This window comes from Hemitrygon akajei, chromosome 13 (genome assembly GCF_048418815.1).
Source record: "Hemitrygon akajei chromosome 13, sHemAka1.3, whole genome shotgun sequence".
NCBI lineage: Eukaryota > Metazoa > Chordata > Chondrichthyes > Myliobatiformes > Dasyatidae > Hemitrygon > Hemitrygon akajei.
The window spans coordinates 81,364,903-81,383,876 of NC_133136.1; the positions used below are offsets into that span (position 1 = coordinate 81,364,903).

The 18,974-nt window shown below is 41.3% G+C and overlaps 1 protein-coding gene across 6 annotated transcripts in view; it reads left to right on the forward strand.

Annotated features, from left to right (window-relative positions):
• The first annotated feature begins 1,066 nt into the window (after positions 1-1,066).
• LOC140738007 (prominin-1-A-like) overlaps positions 1,067-18,974 on the forward strand; it is a 160,820-nt gene continuing 142,912 nt past the window's right edge. For all 6 annotated transcript variants that reach the window (XM_073064966.1, XM_073064968.1, XM_073064967.1 and 3 more), the window contains exon 1: positions 1,067-1,161. The gene's annotated coding sequence lies outside the window, so the exon portion shown is untranslated. The remainder of the gene's footprint in view (positions 1,162-18,974) is intronic.

Sequence of the window (18,974 nt, forward strand, 5' to 3'; positions counted from 1 at the left end):
ATTCATGACTAGGTACTGTTCTAACTCCATCTACACCACTGTACCGGGCTGCAGGTCAAATAATGGACAGCTGGAATGCATGGCAACTCCCTTTCCCCTGTCAACAAAAGAGCTGGCCATGAAGGGGGGGGGGGGGGGGGCATGCAGTGCACATCTACATCGAGGGTGTTGAAGTTGATTGGGTTGATACCTAGAACTGAACTTCACCAATACCCCGTCCTGGTTCAACCATCTATGTGCTTGTTCTTTTACATGTTGTTATTGTACCCGCCCCCAAGCACTTGGCCTGGCAGTTCATTCTAGATATGCACCACCCTCTGAGTGATGAACTTACCCCTTAGGTCCCTTTTAATACATGTGATCCATTGATCAATATGGAATCAAATACCATACCAAAAGTCAGAAAGTTGCTAAGAAGATTTGTGCTGAGGATCAAAGGAAATGGATTTAATATTCAATATCTAGTAGAAATAGCTGCTGATCCAGTAATGAATGATGCCCAGCAGTCTTAAAATATATAATTTATTGGCAATTCATTAAAAAAATCTTATGCATTTTTCATAAAACTGCTAGCTAAATGGGACTGAATCTTCTGCTGACCCGTGAGCCATCCAAGATCATCCAATTACAGTGCCTGCATCTTCTATTATGGTCAGCTATGCAATATTCTGCTGGAACGCAACTCCCAACTGATGAGCGAGAGGCTTTCAGCCTCCAGTTTCTTCTAATTCACTTCTGTACTTGTGAAGCTGCAGGTAGATTCGCCAGTCAAAGAGCGGCTTTAGACCCAGGGCCATGCAGATGTTTTAGGAACCGGCAGTGAAATGAAGCTTGGAATGTGCAATATCTCGCGACTTTGTTTTCTGCATTGCAGCAATAATTACACTTCAAAAGGTAGTGCATTGGCTCCGGAGGCTTGGAGACGTTTACAAGTGGGGAAAAGAAGAACTTCTTCCAGTTTATTCCCCCCTTCTTCACACTGCTGGACCCTTGGTGGATTTTTTTCCCCCGGTGCGTGTGACGTTATCCGCATGCGGTGGGATCTGGGGAGGTGCGCGCGCGGATCGGAACCCGGCGCCGGGAGCGCGCGGCGCGGATTGGAACCCGGCGCTGGGAGCGCGCGGCGCAGATCGGAGCCCGCGAGGATTGACTGACGGGCAGGTGGGTGCTGGCTGGCGGGTGTCCTCTCTGGCGATTCCACCTTCTGCACTGCAGAAGGAATTCCCCGGAGTTTTGTTTCGGAGTGTTTTGTAAGATTTTATGAAGAGGGAGGAGTAGAAAAGTAAGCTCGCAGGGTCTCGGAACGTACGGCAGCTAAAACTGCAGCTGTTGTGCACCGTTGTTAGTTTGCAGGAGGGGGGAAAAAGTCCTGTGAATATGCGAGGAAGCAACGAGATGGTGAAATTCCCGCAAGCTAGGATTTTTGTAGTTAAAATCTGTGTATTTGAAATTTAAATATCGGAGTGCCATGCTTACGTTCGAGATTCTCAAATGTAAATGAAGCAGCGAATCCCGCACTACTGATTTAAAAATCAGCTTTGAGTGCTCAACATTTGACCAAAATCTCAGCAACTAGGTCATTTTACGGAGATTAAACCGTTCCCCGCGGATGGAATCGATAGCCGGTTATAAGTCATTTGACCCAGTCAGCACATGTGTTCCAGTTGAGTCCTTCCTATTCATTAACTTCACCCTCCGTGATATTTGAACCCCCTCCCCACCTCCAGAGTTTATGCAGCCTTTCCTAAATGAATGGAGGCACTCCATGTTAGGAAAATAGTTCCAGCTTTTCTCTACTTTTGTTTTGTGCATATTGTCAAAAATCTAGAATAAGTTTGAAGGAAACATCGGGGAAAGGAGAAACCGGCAATGTTTCAGATTTGCATGTTATGATAACTAAGCGAACTTCGAAATCAAACATTTTGGGGTTGCAGAGAAAGGCGAGAAATGCAGACAACAGTAAATGATACAGGTGCTGGTGGCAGATGACCTGCCTGAAGTGATATATGTAAGATATGGATGAAGATAGGAGGGGAAGCCAAATTACAGTGGAATTATTGGAGACACAGTTTGCGAAGTAACACAGTGTGAGAGAGGGAGAAAACGACCTTGAGGAATCCCTCGCAAACCTGAATCAAAGAGAAAGCCTAGCCTTCCAATGGTAAGCCCCTCCATCTTACAAAATGGGAGATGATTGTGGTTGTTACAGGTCAAACATACCATTGACAGAACAGTACCATAGCCAGGCACCTTCATTGCCTTCCCTCCACAATGTTGGGACTCTCCATCCCACTCTCCCTCTGTTCCTTAACTTTGTGAATGGAATTAACACTGAAGATCCCAACATCCAGCCTTGTGGAAGGACAGCTATGAAGGTGTCTACCCTAGCATTTGATTCATACGCCTTGGCAATTCAAATGCTCATCTAGACGCAGCTTAATGTCTGTCAGCGATCCAAATTCAACTCTAGGGTGACCAAAGATGGGAGCTCAACATCCAGGGATATTCAATATTCAGGAGGGATAGACAGGAAAGAAAAGGAGGTGGGGTAGCGTTGCTGGTTAGAGAGGAGATTAACGCAATAGAAAGGAAGGACATTAGCCTGGAGGATGTGGAATTGATATGGGTAGAGCTGCATAACACTAAGGGGCAGAAAACACTGGTGGGATTTGTGTACAGGCCACCTAACAGTAGTAGTGAGGTTGGGGATAGCATTAAACAAGAAATTAGAAATGCGTGCAATAAAGGAACAGTAGTTATAACCTGCATATAGATTCAATCTACATATAGATTGGGTGAACCAAATGCTGAGGAAGAGGATTTCTTGGAATGTGTGTAGGATGGTTTTCTGAACCAACATGTCGAGGAACCAACTAGAGAGCGGGACATTCTAGACTGGGTATTGAGCAATGAGGAAGGGTTAGTTAGCAATCTTGTTGTGCGAGGCCCCTTGGGTAAGAGTGACCATAATATGGGGGAATTCTTCATTATGATGGAGAGTGACATAGTTAATTCAGAAACAAAGGTTCTGAACTTAAAGAAGGGTAACTTTGAAGGTATGAGACGTGAATTAGCTAAGATAGAATGGCAAATGATACTTCAAGGGTTGACGGTGGATATGCAATGGCAAGCATTTAAAGATCGCATGGATGAACTACAACAATTGTTCATCCCAGTTTGGCAAAAGAATAAACCAGAGAAGGTAGTGCATCTGTGGCTGACAAGGGAAATCAGGGATAGTATCAAGTCCAAAGAAGGAACATACAAATTAGCCAGAAAAAGTGACACACCTGAGGAATGGGAGAAATTCAGAGTCCAGCAGAGGAGGACAAAGGGCTTAATTAGGAAAGGGAAAAAAGATAATGAGAGAAAGTTGGCAGGGAACATAAAAACTGACTGTAAATGCTTTTATAGATATGTGGAAAGAAAAAGATTGGTTAAGACAAATGTAGGTCCCTTACAGTCAGAAACAGGTGAATTGATCATGGGGAACAAGGACCTGGCAGACCAATTGAATAACTACTTTGGTTCTGTCTTCACTAAGGAGGACATAAATAATCTTCCGGAAATAGTAGGGGACCAAGGGTCTAGTGAGACGGAGGAACTGAGGGAAATACCTGTTAGTAGGGAAGTGGTGTTAGGTAAATTGAAGGGATTAAAGGCAGATAAATCCCCAGGGCCAGATGGTCTGCATCCCAGACTGCTTAAGGAACTAGCTCAAGAAATAGTGGATGCATTAGTGATAATTTTTCAAAACTCTTTAGATTCTGGATTAGTTCCTGAGGATTGGAGGGTGGCTAATGTAACCCCACTTTTTAAAAAAGGAGGGAGAGAGAAACCGGGGCCTGACCGGTTGGCCTGACATCGGTGGTGGGGAAAATGCTAGTCAGTTATCAAAGATGTGATAACAGCACATTTGGAAAGCGGTGAAATCATCGGACAAAGTCAGCATGGATTTGTGAAAGGAAAATCATGTCTGACGAATCTTATAGAATTTTTTGAAGATGTAGCTAGTAGAGTGGATAGGGGAGAACCAGTGGATGTGGTATATTTGGATTTTCAGAAGGGAGATTAGTGTGCAAACTTAAAGCACACGGTATTGGGGGTATGGTATTGATGTGGATAGAGAATTGTTTGGCAGACAGGAAGCAAAGAGTGGGAATAAATGGGACCTTTTCAGAATGGCAGGCAGTGACTAGTGGGGTACCGCAAGGCTCAGTGCTGGGACCCCAGTTGTTTACAATATGTGTTAATGATTTAGACGAGGAAATTAAATGTAGCATCTCCAAGTTTGTGGATGACACGAAGCTGGGCGACAGTGTTAGCGGTGAGGAGGATGTTAAGAGGATGCAGGGTGACTTGGATAGGTTAGGTGAGTGGGCAAATTCATGGCAGATACAATTTAATGTGGATAAATGTGAGGTTATCCACTTTGGTTGCAAGAACAGGAAAACAGATTATTATCTGAATGGTGGCCGATTAGGAAAAGAGACCTGGGTGTCATTGTACACCAGTCATTGAAGGTGGGCATGCAGGTACAGCAGGCGGTGAAAAAGGCAAATGGTATGCAAAGCAAGAGGATTCAAGTACAGGAGCAGGGAGGTTCTACTGTAGTTGTACAAGGCCTTGGTGAGACCACACCTGGAGTATTGTGTGCAGTTTTGGTCCCCTAATCTGAGGTAAGACATTCTTGCCATAGAGGGGAGTACAAAGAAGGTTCACCAGATTGATTCCTGGGATAGCAGGACTTTCATATGAAGAAAGACTGGATTGACTGGGCTTGTACTTGCTGGAATTTAGAAGATTGAGGGGGGATCTTATTGAAACGGATAAAATTCTAAAGGAATTGGACAGGCTCGATGCAGGAAGATTGTTTCCGATGTTGGAGAAGTCCAGAACGAGGGGCCACAGTTTAAGGATAAAGGGGAAGCCTTTTAGGACCGAGATGAGGAAAAACTTCTTCACACAGAGAGTGGTGGATCTGTGGAATTCTCTGCCACAGGAAACAGTTGAGGTCGGTTCATTGGCTATATTTAAGAGGAAGTTAGATATGGCCCTTGTGGCTAAAGGGATCAGGGGGTATGGAGAGAAGGCAGGTACAGGGTTCTGAGTTGGATGATCAGCCATGATCATACTGAATGGCGGTGCAGGCTCGAATGGCCTACTCCTGCACCTATTTTCTATGTTTCTATTTTTCAACCATTCTTTCCAGCAGCCCATTCCCTGTATTTGCCTTTCTGGGTGAAGAATGTCTCCTTGTGCTCCCTCATCTTTATCTCTGTCTGATATGAGGGATGAGTGGGGCTGGGGGCTGGGGGGTGGGGGGGGGAAGCTTCTTGCAATTTATCTGATTGACACCCCTCATCATTTTATATTTGCTGGTAATCAATTAGGGTAAGCGGGCTGAGTGGTGGCAAATGGGTTTCAATACAGATATGTGTGCATTGATGCATTTTGGAAAGTCAAGGCAGCATAGGACTTGTACTATGAATGGTGGGGCACTAGGGAGTGGACCAGAACAAAGGGACTTGAGTACAAGTGCATAGTTTGTTGGAAGCAGCATCACTGGTAGGTGGGTTGGTGGAAGAAGGGTGCGCAGCACTCTGGCCTTCAGTCAGGTCAACGAGTGTAGGAGTTGTCTAAGTTGTGGAACACCACACTTTGAGTATTGTGTACAGTTTTGGTCATCCTTTAATAGGAAAGATGTAGCTAAATTGGAAAGAGTGCAGAAACGATTTGAGGATGTTGTCATGTGTAGAGGGCCTGAGTTTTAGAGAGGCTGTGCCTTTATTGTTTAGGATATTGGAGAATGAGGATTTTCATTATAGAAATGCTTAACATTATGAGGGGCATAGATAGGGTGGATGTTGATAGTTTTTCCCTGGGTAGAAGTGTCCAAAACTAAGTAGCATAATTTAGGGTGGGAGGGGAAAGGCTTAAAAGGGACCTGAAGGGCAATCTTTTTCTCCGGAGGGTGATGAGTAAATGGAATGAGCTGCCAGAAGAAGTGGTTGAAACAGGTACAATAAAATTGTTTAAGATGTGCGTGGATGGGTACCTGGAAAGGAAGGGTGGGTCTTTGAGGGATATGGGCCAAAGGAAATTGGAACAAGCTTGGTGGGCACCAGGGTCAGTATGGACTGGTTGGAATGAGGGGGCTGTAGCTGTGCTGTGACTGCATTCTATTTTATACTTGCCGAGTCTGGGTAATCTGTTTTGGTAATTTGAAAACTCTGTGCATTTCTCCAATTGGTAGGTGATATGTGGAGACTCCTGTTAGTGAGATTGATGTTTTACCATCTCTTATCTAGATCCCATTTCAGATTTATGTACCTTTTTACTGTTGCCATTGTTATTGTTAATCAATAGTTATATCCTCTCTCTTTATTAAAGCATGTAATGTATTTCTTTCCCAGTCCTGATCTCTTTATTGCCATGTCTCTGCAATCCTGCTATTTGGTTCACTGCAATGTATTCTTAAATCTTTATACTACAGACACACTTTACAGTGCTGTAAATTGCTTACAGTGCTTTTTTTTAGGTAGTATCTCTTTATCTTGCCTGGGTGAATAGCTTGCTTCCCCATCTGCTGTGAGGAGCAGATAAACCATGTGCACATAGGAAGTCTATATGCAAGTATCCGTCACTCCTTGCACCTTTCTGGAGAGTGGCCCTTTTAAGGGGGAAAATTTTTGTAACTTGTATTCTACTTCTTTTGTAGACCGCTTGAGTAAATTGGCATTTAGCATGATTAACATTATCGTGAGCCCCACCTCCAATTTATCTACTGAAGCAGTAACAGCAATGTACTTAAACTAGTCTCTTATACACTTGCTCTACTGCTGTGTTCTTGGGGTTTTTGTGTTGTCTTGTGCATCTGTGCTATTCTTTTTTGGCTTTGCTTGGAAAACATTCCATCTGAAACTGAAGATAATGAATTTATAGTATTTTTTTTGTTATCACTGCTTTCTTTAAAAAAAGTGTTTTTATCAATGGCCCTTTTTTTAAAGCAGAATGTTAGATATGGCACCTGATCTACATGGTCCTCACTTCCACACAGCAATGCAGAGATATGGAAGTTGAGAACAATTTGATCCATACACTGAAGTTATCCGAAAGATCAGACTGATTTTTTTTTCTGGGCAGCCTTCTTTCTAAGTCATCAGATCAGTTACTACTACTTTCACAAGCAAAGATATACCCTTAGAAACATAGAAATCCTACAGCACCAGGTCCTTCAGCCCACAAAGCTGTGTCGAACATGTCCTTACTTGAGAAATTACCTAGGGTTACCCATAGCCCTATATTTTTCTGAGCTCCATATACCTGTCCAAGCGTCTCTTAAAAGACCCTATCGTATCCACCTCCATCACCGTTGCCGGTAGCCCATTCCACGCTCTGCATAAAAAAAAACTTATCCCTGATCTCCTCTGTACCTACTTCCAAGTACCTTAAAACTGTACCCCCTCGTGTTAGCCATTTCAGCCTTGCAAAAAAGCCTCTGACTATCCACGCGGTCAATGCTGTAACTTTTTTCCCCAGGAATTTTTTTCAAGTGTTTTCATTCAAATTATTGTTTGGCAGAGGTCAACAATGGCAAAGGTATGGGCTCATCTGCAGAAATAAAATATATTGGGTAGGGGTTGGGGAGTGGGAGGGGTGGAATTCTATGTTTTAAAAAAAATTAAATTCAAAGCTGTGAGATGGGAAGAGCTGTGTTTGTGTAGTTGCGTGAGGGGAATAACTGGGCTGGTGTGCTTTAGGTCCTGATGTTGATATCACTGCTATTTTTATTAAATTTTTTAAAAAAAACCTACATTCAAAAACTCAATGCAAAGCTGTCAGATTTCTGGATAATACAAAGCTGGGCAGGGTAGTGGAATTGGAGGAGGCAGCACTCAAGGGACACACAGACCTGTGTGAATGTGTGGAATAATGCCAGCTGAAATTTCATGCACATACCAAGCAAAAGTGACTAATACAGAAATAGTTTATCAAAGATTGAAAGACAGCAGAGGCTTGCATTGTTTTGGTGTCATCCTAATTGACAACTTTTTGAATGATTAAGCCAAAACAGTATAGTTAGAGGAGGTAAGGATCTAACTACTGTGTTTTCAAGTTGCTACTAGTTCAAGGGTTACTCAAGAGATATGAAATCACTGGATTCCAATCAGAAGAGTTGCCAAGTTGATTTGACATTTCTCCTTTTCATTGGTTAAAAAATAGACATTGATTTTTTTTTGGTGTAAAACAGATGTGTAAGAGGATTAAACATTTTTGCAGCAGCACCACAGTACATTACAGTCAAGACAAACATAAATGTGATTTATATATTAATTGCATGACTAAATAAGTCAAAGTAAATATCATGTTAGTGCAAATGGTGGAAGTATAATCCAAGGTAAAATTAAGGGTGGATCAAGAATCTAATGGCTGTGGGAAAGAATCTGTTGCTGAACCTTGAGTTGTGGATCTTCAGGTTCCTGTTACCCCAGATGGCTGCAGTGGCCCCAGATGGCGATGGTGTTTTGAGATATTGGCTCTTGTATATGTCCTTGATGGTGGGGCGAGCTGCTTCTCTGATGGAACTGGCTGAGTCGTCACTTTCTGTAGCCTCTTCTGTTCCTGTACACTGGAGTTTCCATACCAGGCCATGCTGGAGTTACTCAGAATGCTTTCTACTCTACTTCTGTCGAACCTTATCAGTTTTAAACAACATGCTGCATTTCCTTAAACTCCTAAGAAAGTGGAGTTGCTGCCATGCCTTCGTCATTGTTGCATCTGTGCTGGGCTCAGGATGGATTCTTGGAGATGTAGATATAGACGAGGAACTTGAAGTTGCTCATGACCATCGAGAGAAATTTCCTGTTTTGTGTGAATGGTTGTTAACATAATATGCATTTAATTGTATGAGCATATTTGAAAATTACTGAAGCTGGCTTGCTTTGGTATGTGCCCCTTACACTTTTTTGACTTTTTTAAAAACAGCTATATGTATTTTGAACAATGAATCATTTCTACATATGAAGTATTGTAGCATTATTGGTATGTTGATTATTGTGATGTGGACTGAATTCATGACAAACATTTGGTATAATCCATATGCATTAGTTTTCACATTTTGATTGCAGTGGTCTATTGTGAGTTGTAGGTTACAGCCTGCTGTGGGGTATTCCTCCAACACTTTAAACATTTGGATGAACAATGAGGGGAAATGTCTTTAAGCACACCTGCATTGCAGTAGAATGATATACAACCAGAATATATGGGCTGTTGATTTTGATGTTTGCAGTAAGTGCTATATTGCTAGGGCTCAGATTTGCATTCTCCTGCAATTGTGTTCAGATTTCTGATATGTCTGATACAATGAGTCCACAATTTGTTTAAATCAAAGCACAAGAGATGGTTATTCAGCCTTGTCTGTTGAAGTAGTTCTAGCTAATGCATGCTTGCTATCTGCTTCCTGTAAGCCATTTATTAAATCTTTGTCACCTTTGTCAAAATAATTGTTTGATAACCTCTCTGTACCTTCTAACTTGCATTTTGTTATTAAAAATTAGTGGTTCTTTTTTCTATTTGGGTCTGTTGTTGATTATTTAAATTAGTTGTGGCAGGGAGAGTAGAAAAGAAAGATCAGTTTTGCAAATTACTTTATGATATGAAATTTGCACAAGATGTATTTTAGTATAATTCTGCAAAATGTTGCCCAGAGATAATTTAAAGAATGACAAGCAGGTTTATAGAATTTGTCAGTTGAGACTCCCTGGAATTAAATTTAGCAGATTATCTGAGATACCAAGTGATAAATTCTGGCAGCAAAAATATATATAGGAATGAAGAAAATTACACCTAGGAAGTTTGACTTTCCATGTACAGCACTGTGCAAAAGTTTTAGATACCCCAGATTTTTATATCAATTTTGTTTTAGATGTTTTTTTGATTTTGCATTAGTGTCAAAGTTCAAATTGTATTTATTATCAAAGTTATGTATGCAGCATGCATCACTGAGATTCCTCTTTCTGTAGGCACCCACAAAACAAAGAAAATCATGGAACCCGCTCAAAGGAAAACATCAACCCCCCCCACTTAAAAAAACCCAAATTGTGCAAATGTCAAAATATGAGTTTAAAAATACACAAAAGTGAAAGTGTTTGGGCGTATTCAGTTTACCTCAGTGTTTGTTATCTGCAGGTCACTCTGATCCATAATTGCCCAAAATAGCACCAACAAAATAAAAGAATTGACCAGAAACAACTCATAACATGAACTATGGGTCCAATGCGCAAACTGCGTCGATTAAACCTTGCTCAAGACCTTGGACTGTGGGCGCAGTGAGCAGGAGACCGTTTGTATGCAGGGACCTTCCTCCGGGAGTGGCAAGGGAGAGGAAGACCGTCACACGCAGACACCTTCCTCCGGCAGCAGTGAGCGTCTGATAGATGGTGCTCAACACCCGCTCGCCTTGTGCTCCCGCCTCGATGATTTCAATCTCCCTCACTGCTTTGATTGGCGAGAAATGGTGTTGATCATGAGCTCCCACCCCGTCTCCAGGCTTCTTACTGTGAGGCTGCATGCTTCGCTCGAGACCTCCCCGAATACTCTCTGAGAAACCAAAGTGACAGAATGCTCAATTGGTCAGAAAGCACACCACCTAAATGTAGATCGCTAATAGCAGAACCACATTTGAAAGAAAAATAATTGGAAGTAGTAGTTATGTGAATTGTCTGGAGAATGTCACTCTTGACTGATTGTTCACTGGTGCCATCTTCTCGAGCAAGGATGGCCAACCTGTGGTGCATGTGCCAGAAATGGTGCATTTGATAATTAAAGAGGCGCATTGCACCCCAGTGATAATAATAAAAAAAGTAAGCCTACTCATTCAAAAAGTATTAACCAAAAACCCATTTGTAGGAAAAAAAATCTATAACAGGAATTCAGGTAGCTCAGAGTTAGAAATGGGTTTTACTGAGGAAAAAAATCTAAAACTTAGCACTAATTTTTAGCAATTTTATTATTTCATGCACATCTTTTGGTGAATGTTATCTTTCACATTAATCTGTTTTCAATTAAAAAAATGTTTAATGAGTCAAACTAGGAAAGAAAGACTTTTGTTCTGCACTCATTCCATAACTGTTCAATACATGTTTGATACTTATTTGATCCTGAGGTGCCAGGTGGTGCGTTGCAGGTTTTTTGCTGGTCAGTTTACAATTGGCACTCGTGTGTTACGGAGTTGTGCTTTGTTCGGCCTTTGTGAACATTTGCAGTTCTGCACTTTTTCGACAATTAAGCCTTGTTTTTACATTCAGTTACCCATCACAGTGCAAAAGAAAATGAGCAAAAGAAAAGCAGAAAGTGATAGTAAACGTGAATTCAATTAATAGTGGGAAAATGAGTTCTTATTTATAGCGGGTCTGTCAGGAAAGCCGTTGTGCATTGTTTGTGAAAATACTTTCTCATGTAATAGAAGACATGATCTTAATAGACACTATAAAACACAATATCAGACTGAAATAGAAGGAAAACTGAAGCTAGTGCTTGGGTTTGAGTTACGGAAAGAATACGTGATTAAGAAAAATGATGAAATCAAAAGAAAATATATTTGTTGAAAGTTTCATTAAGGTAAGTAATGTTTATCTTGTTTTTAAATTACATCAATATATCATGTAAGAATGCTAAATATTTCTATATTAACATATTTTTACAAGATTTGTATAGCGCATCTGAACATGTGCGTGAAGAAGTTGACGCATGGAATGTAAAAAGTTGGTCACCCCTGTTCTAGAGCATTTTTAGTAGAAAAGAGCAAATTTTAAATTTCCAAACCTTAATTTTCCCAAAAAAATTGAATATCAGGGAACAAACACGAGGAAATCTGCAGATGCTGGAAATTCAAACAACAACACATACAAAATGCTGGTAGAACACAGCAGGCTAGGCAGCATCTATAGGGAGAAGCGATGTCGACGTTTCGGGCCGAGACCCTTCGTCAGGACTAACCGAAAGGAAAGATAGTAAGAGATTTGAAAGTAGAGGGGGGAGGGGGAAAAGCGAAATGATAGGAGTAAAAGTTCCCCATCTATAATTCCTTCGGCCCTTCAACTTAGTCTCTTGACTAATCCAAACCTGGCTACCAAAAGGAGGTGAACTGTAAATCTTGTGTTTGGGTCATCTGACTTGCTTGGATTAGAACTGGCTGGATTGGCTCTTCTATAGATGTGCTAATTCTCGGGGTCCTATAAGTGCATTTACCGTAGATTCCGTACTACAGAGCGCACCTGATTAAAAGCCGCAGGCTCTAATTTTAGAAAGAAAATCAATTTTGTACTTGTACAAGCCGCACCGGATTTTAAGCCGCACCGGATTTTAAGCCGCACCGGATTTTAGGCCGCAGGTGTCCCACGTTGTAATATGAGATATTTACACAGAAAGATATTACACGTGAGGATTTTTTAACTTTTAATTAAATCCGTATGGTAACATAAACAAATACATATTACAAATGCTTTTTTTCGAACCGTGCCTGTAACACGGCTACTTTTAAATATACATACGTATCGGTAACACACAAATTACGTTGCGTATACTTTTTTACTGAACAGTGCACGAACAACATTCCAATATCTCCTAACGACTGGTAAAAAAATATATATACTGCAGCCTACCAGGAAAAGTTATTGATCGCCTTTAACTTAAAAGCAGCGTTCTCACGCGGGTCTAATGCGCTCCCCCCACCTTTCCGTTTATCGCAAACCGGTATTTCCCACAAGACGCGGCGAAACCGGATGTGACGTCATAGCGTCCCGGGATGTAGTACAGAAAACAAATATAGTTAAAACACTTCTAACTTTAACTAGAAAATACTAACAAATGAATTACTAAGCGAAAATATTATAAACTAAATAACTGCCATAAAGGCAGCACAATGCTTTTCTTCGAGTGTTTTCCATGTTGATGAGGGTGAGTACAAATGACTGATTTACAATAATTTAATTGTGAAAGTGCGCTTGATTTATCGTACAATTTCATTGGACCTCTGTGAACTACTCATCAATTTTATTGGTCTACTGTTACGAGGCAAAATGTTTTTGGCGGCATGAAAAAAAACCATGCATTAGCCACACCGTAGTAAAAGCCGCAGTGTTCAAAGCTGTTCAAAGCGTGGGAAAAAAGTAGTGGCTTATAATCCGGCATCTACTGTACTTTATAAGTACTGTGCTGTCCTTTAGCAGGAGCTACGCAGGGGTTGTCTGCTGCTGTGTTGAGTGTCTTCTGTTTTGCCCGTTATATTGCTGGCATTTAGGGCAGCAATAAAAGTCCCTTTAATATTCTTCATTGCCGTTTCTGTTACAATTTTGTTTTACCAGTCAGTTTTGTTAGCCCTGAGATGAACCCCCAAACCTGGAGGATCAATGGACCTCTCTTAGTCTGGCCTCTACCCTTTGACCTGGTTGACATGGGTGACCCTACCAAGAGCCAAAGCGTGAAGTCCTGACTCCAGTGAATACAGCTGTCTTGGTCATTGAGGCACGCAAGCCTTCAAGCCTCAACAAGGCTGTGGTCCTTCTCTTGGAGGTAGGTGGGTTGAGTATACCTGGACAGAGCTCTGGATGGTAGTGGTCAAAGTTATGTCACTGGACACAAACTGCATTTGAATTGTAGGTCATTGGTTTTGGTCTGGATTTTAATTTGGTACCCTAACAAGCCTCAAAATTGTAATGCTGTTTATCGTTATTTTCCACCATTTGGTGTATATGCGCCATACTTTCAAAAAGAGGGACGAGAGAAGTCCCAGGTGTAAGGGACATGACACTGAAGGGAAAGCATGCATTTTAGAGTAAGTGTTTAGTAATATGAATTGGGTGAATCCTGACAATGAGTTTGTCTTCAGTCCAAGATATGGTGGGTATCAATGTAAACTAGTGAAGGCAGAATCGCTACCTGGTGAAATGAAATCCAAATGATGAAATTGGATGCATGATTCACTTGCACTTTATTTTGCAGGTGATGTCCTTATTAGCATGGCATATAAGAGCAACATTTTAACATGAGCTACTCTGTTTTTAAAGTGCATTTCTTAAGCTTTGCTTAATCTTTTTTTTGGCACTGGTTCAAGGTATTTTATCAAGAACATGGAATAGTACAAAGCAAAGGAGTAGGCCCTTCAACTCGTGATGGTTTTGTTGGCCATGACACGCAATTGAAATAATCACTGTGCATGCGCGCACGCGCGCGTGCGTGTGTGTGTGTGTGTGTGTGTGTGTGTGTGTGTGTGTGTGTGTGTGTGTGTGTGTATACTCTATCTACCCTATCTATGCCTCTCATAATTATGTACTTCTATCTGTTCACCCCTCAGTCAGTACTCCAGAGAAAACCCAAGCTTGTCAAGCCACACTTTATAGCTAATGTGGTGTAATCCAGCTGATAGCCCTGGTGAACAAGTTCTTTGTCATCTCCAAAGTATCCTCCTCCTTCCTATAATGTGCTGCACACAATACTCCAAATGTGTCCTAGCCAAAGTTTTGTACAGCTGCAACAAAGCATCACAATCTTTATTCACAATGCCCAGATCTACAGTATGAAGGCAAACATATGCCATATACATTCCTTACAACCCCATCTGCTGTGTACCTACTTTCAAGTAGCTGTAGACTTGCCCCTGAGTATTTGTGGAAACAAGTGGACAATTTGGGATTCACATGGCAGTGTTTGCTTTATGAATAGACCATCTACTGCACAACTTATTGATCTAAAAATATAACTACCATACAGTACCATATACAGCATTATAGTTATGGAATATTTACTCAGGAGTTTAGTTGCATTATCTTTACATGATGAGAGGCATATGACTGCTATTTCCCACAAGTTTCTTTTTATTTTAAAATTGTAAATTTAAGCTCCTATTCTTTGCTTTTTAAAAAGTAAGAAAAATCTCAAATTATACAATTTGAACAATTTCTTGAAGATCTCTTTGCAAACTTGGAAGAAATTATTGGGAATACACCTGACATCAGTTGTTGCAATCCAAGCAGTTGGATTGAAATGCATGAGAATTCTGAAGCCATGTGCCTAATGCAGTTTTTTCCCCCCTCTTTCAATGTGTCAGAAATTGTTGCTGGATTGAAATACAGTCAGCGCTCCTTATCTGCGAGGGATTGGTTCCGGGACCCCTCGCGGATACCAAAATTCGCGGATGCTCAAGTCCCTTATTCAACCTGTCTCAATGCAGTGGGCCTTAGGACCCAGTGGAACCCCAGACCTTATTTAACCTGTCTTGTTTAACCTGGACATTAGGACCCGGCGGCAGAACTCTGAATCCACAGTGTTTCTGTTCATGAAAATAATCACGATCACGATTGAAAATAAAGTGGAAATAATAAAGCGATCGGAAAGAGGTGAAACGCCATCGGCCATTGGCAAAGTGTTAGGCTATGTCGGTCAACGATCGGAACAATTTTAAAGGATAAAGTGGGAAAGGCTCTGCCCAGATGAAGCTACAATTACTAAGCAATGCAGTTGTTTAATTATTGGGTTTTGGGGTTTTTGGGTTTTTGATCCTTCATATCAACCTGGCACGGTGGAGAGAGCGCTGGGAAGTGGTCTGTCACTGGATCAAACTCAGGAACTTCCCAAGCCCAGCGCTGAAACATACGTTCTTAAGTGTTTTATATGCATAGAAAGGTAAAATATATACTATAGGCTAAGACAAACATTCGGCTAACTGACGCTAAATAATACTGGATGTACCTTTCCGACTTACTTAGTAAGAGAACTTCCGATTTTTTTCGATCCCGATCCACAATAACCCACGCACATCCTCCCGTATACTGTAAATCATCTCTAGATTACTTATAATACCTAATACAATGTAAATGCTATGTAAAATAGTTGTTATACTGCGTTGTTTAGGGAATAATGACGAAAAAAAATCTGTACATGCTCGAACAACAAGTGCTGGAAGAGCACTTCTGGGTTTTTGCGATTCGTGGTTGGTTGAATTCGCGCATGTGGAATTCGCGGATAAGGAGTGCCGACTGTATAGATGTTTGTGTTTGTCTTGTGTTACTATGGATTCCCAGCAGCTGTAGTATCTTTAAAGAGCAAACACGAGGAAATCTGCAGATGCTGGAAATTCAAACAACAACACACACAAAATGCTGGTGGAACACAGCAGGCCAGGCAGCATCTATAGGGAGAAGTGCTGTTGACGTTTCGGGCCGAGACATCTTTGTCAGGACTAACCGAAAGGAAAGATAGTAAGAAATTTGAAAGTAGTGGGGGGAGGGGGAAATGCGAAATGATAGGAGAAGACCGGAGGGGGTGGGATGAAGCTGAGAGCTGGAAAGGTGATTGGCAAAAGGGATACAGAGCTGGAGAAGGGAAAGGATCATGGGATGGGAGGCCGAGGGAGAAAGAAAGGGGGGGGGGAACACCAGAGGGAGATGGAGAACAGGCAAACAACTAAATATGTCAGGGATGGGGTAGGAAGGGGAGGAGGGGCACTAACGGAAGTTAGAGAAGCCAATGTTCATGTAGTATCTCATGTAAGTATTGAGGAGTACAGTTTGGCAAAAGCCACTGGCACATAAGCCTTCCAAAGAAAACTGACACATCAAAGGAGAGACGACAGATTAAAGGTGTCTGAGAAACTGGGTTTGTGCAAACAACAGGCCTTCTGACAGTGGCCACAAATCCAGAGATCTAATGAATGCTGAATGCTTCAGTGTTGGACAGTGAACCTCAGCTTTGCTTTCTGGTGGGTTTCTGGGTTGGTGACTCTAACCAAACTCGTCTCAGCACTTCCAGGCAGCAATTGTAGACAGTGTTCTCAGAGTTATCACAAGGAATACCAGGTTTCAAACTTGCTTGACCATGTACTTTACTGTTCTCTCTTGGGCTACTCTGTGTGGTTGCTTATGAAGCAGAGGCCTGGGAAGACTCCAAGGCACATGCTCCATCTACCTAAGCCAGCGAGCATCCAGAATAGACTGTATACCAGCCCTTTCAGAGATTTCATCGTTCCCACACAATTCCAAGTGAAACGAGACTGCAAAGCTGAAAAGCAGTCTTTTGCTTGCAGAATTTCATCCAGTTTTCACTGAGTGAGAACACACTTGTTACAAAGAAACCTTACTAGCAGCTTGTTACCCAAACAGGTATGATTGCCAAAGTTCTATGATCTAGGGTAAGATACTGTAAGCGATCCATGTGCTTTATCCAGCAGCAGAAATGCCTAACCCCACCCACAAATTAAGTCCATTTTAATGTCCATCTGACGATCAGATTGTACCTGGGGGTGAGAGCCTAATCAGAAGTTCAGTTGATATCAGTAAACAAGATAGCATTGAGAATTTGAAGAATGAGAACTTGAAGGAACCTTCATTTACTTATAGCCACAAAAGGGTGCTGGTGATGGAACAAACGATAAAAGTTCTGTTGAAACTCTGCATGTCAAGCAGCATCTGTGGAAGGAAAGGATCGCCAAGACTTTGGGTCAAGACACTGCATCTGGGCTATAGCTTCTGACTGTGTGATGAAATCAAAGTGCAAAGATTAGTAAAAAGGGAATCGCCACTTTGACTCAATTAAGTCTCACACAAGGAACTTGTGATTAGCTTGTCAATAGCCACTCAAGACCTTACAGAATAAAGGGATGTTTTGAAGCAATTCATAATTCTTGGGAGATAAGTATTTACTAACACCCTGCCCCATGTTAGGTGATGATTTTTGTATAATAGATTTGAAATATTTCCAAACAGACTGCCAGTTAGATGTACAGCACTGCCATGCCTATGAACACTTTAAAACAAAAATTGATTTCAATTAATATATCATGTACTATCATTGAAATCCGAACAGCAAGAGTCATAACCAGATAAAATGAGCACCAAATCTAAGAATGAAGAGCAAGAAAGTTAACAAAAACCATGGCTAGAAATGTATTTTGAAAACATTAAAAATGAGGGGAGAAACCTCTACAGAATGTTATTTGGATGCAGAGTTCTGTCATAAAATGTTAAATTTTATTATTTCTCTCCATCACTCTATTCCTTTTTCACATGAGTAGCCAGCTTCCCTTTTTAACTGCAGCAACACTTATTATCTCAACCTTGCTAAGGGTGGTAAGTTACTCACAAGACAAGAGAAAATCTGCAAATGCTGGAAATCAAAGCAGTACACACAATGCTGGAGGAACTCAGTAGGCCAGGCAGCATTTATGGAAGACAGTAAACAGTCGATGTTTTGGGCCGAGACTTGTCACTCTTTTCCATAGATGTTGAGTTCCTCCAGCATTTTGTGTGTTGCAAGTTACTCATGCCAAACTCAGGAAATCGTTCCCCAGTTCCTTTAATGCACAGATTTTCTGTATTTGAACTATGTTTCACAATTATCTTTCTAGAACTGGTTAAGATTTATAACTACTACGTTTCACAACTCAGAACTGATTTAGGGCCACCAACAGGAACATTCATTAATTTCACATTTCTGTTTTAGCCAAGGGAAATGGAAGCCAGTTATTATAACCATTGACAGTCCAGCTGAAAGCTAAACCAACCTCCAGTTACTTGTACCCGTTTGGTATAATTTGTTCTTTTTAAATCGAGTGAAGGTGGAAAGGAGTATATTTATCATCCAAACTATGGTTCCAGTAGGATTATGGTATAGGTCAGGTGGGTAAGTGTTTCGGAGAAATTTGAGAGAGGAAATAGTGTTCCAAGTCTGCCTTAACCCCAAAAGTCTGAAAGAGGAGGCAGGTGGTCAAAGATCTCGTATCAAACTGTTGCTGCACATTAGAGATTTCAGCTGTTGTCTGTGTTTGACTAAATGCTTTTTATTCCCTCTTGGAGTCTATACAATAACTTAGTGATTTGACATCTTGCATCATAAGCCAATTTGTGTCCTCTACAATGAGCTCAAATTTTGTGCTCTGCTGGCATTTTGTTGAGAAGCTGCCAAAACTGGTAGATTCA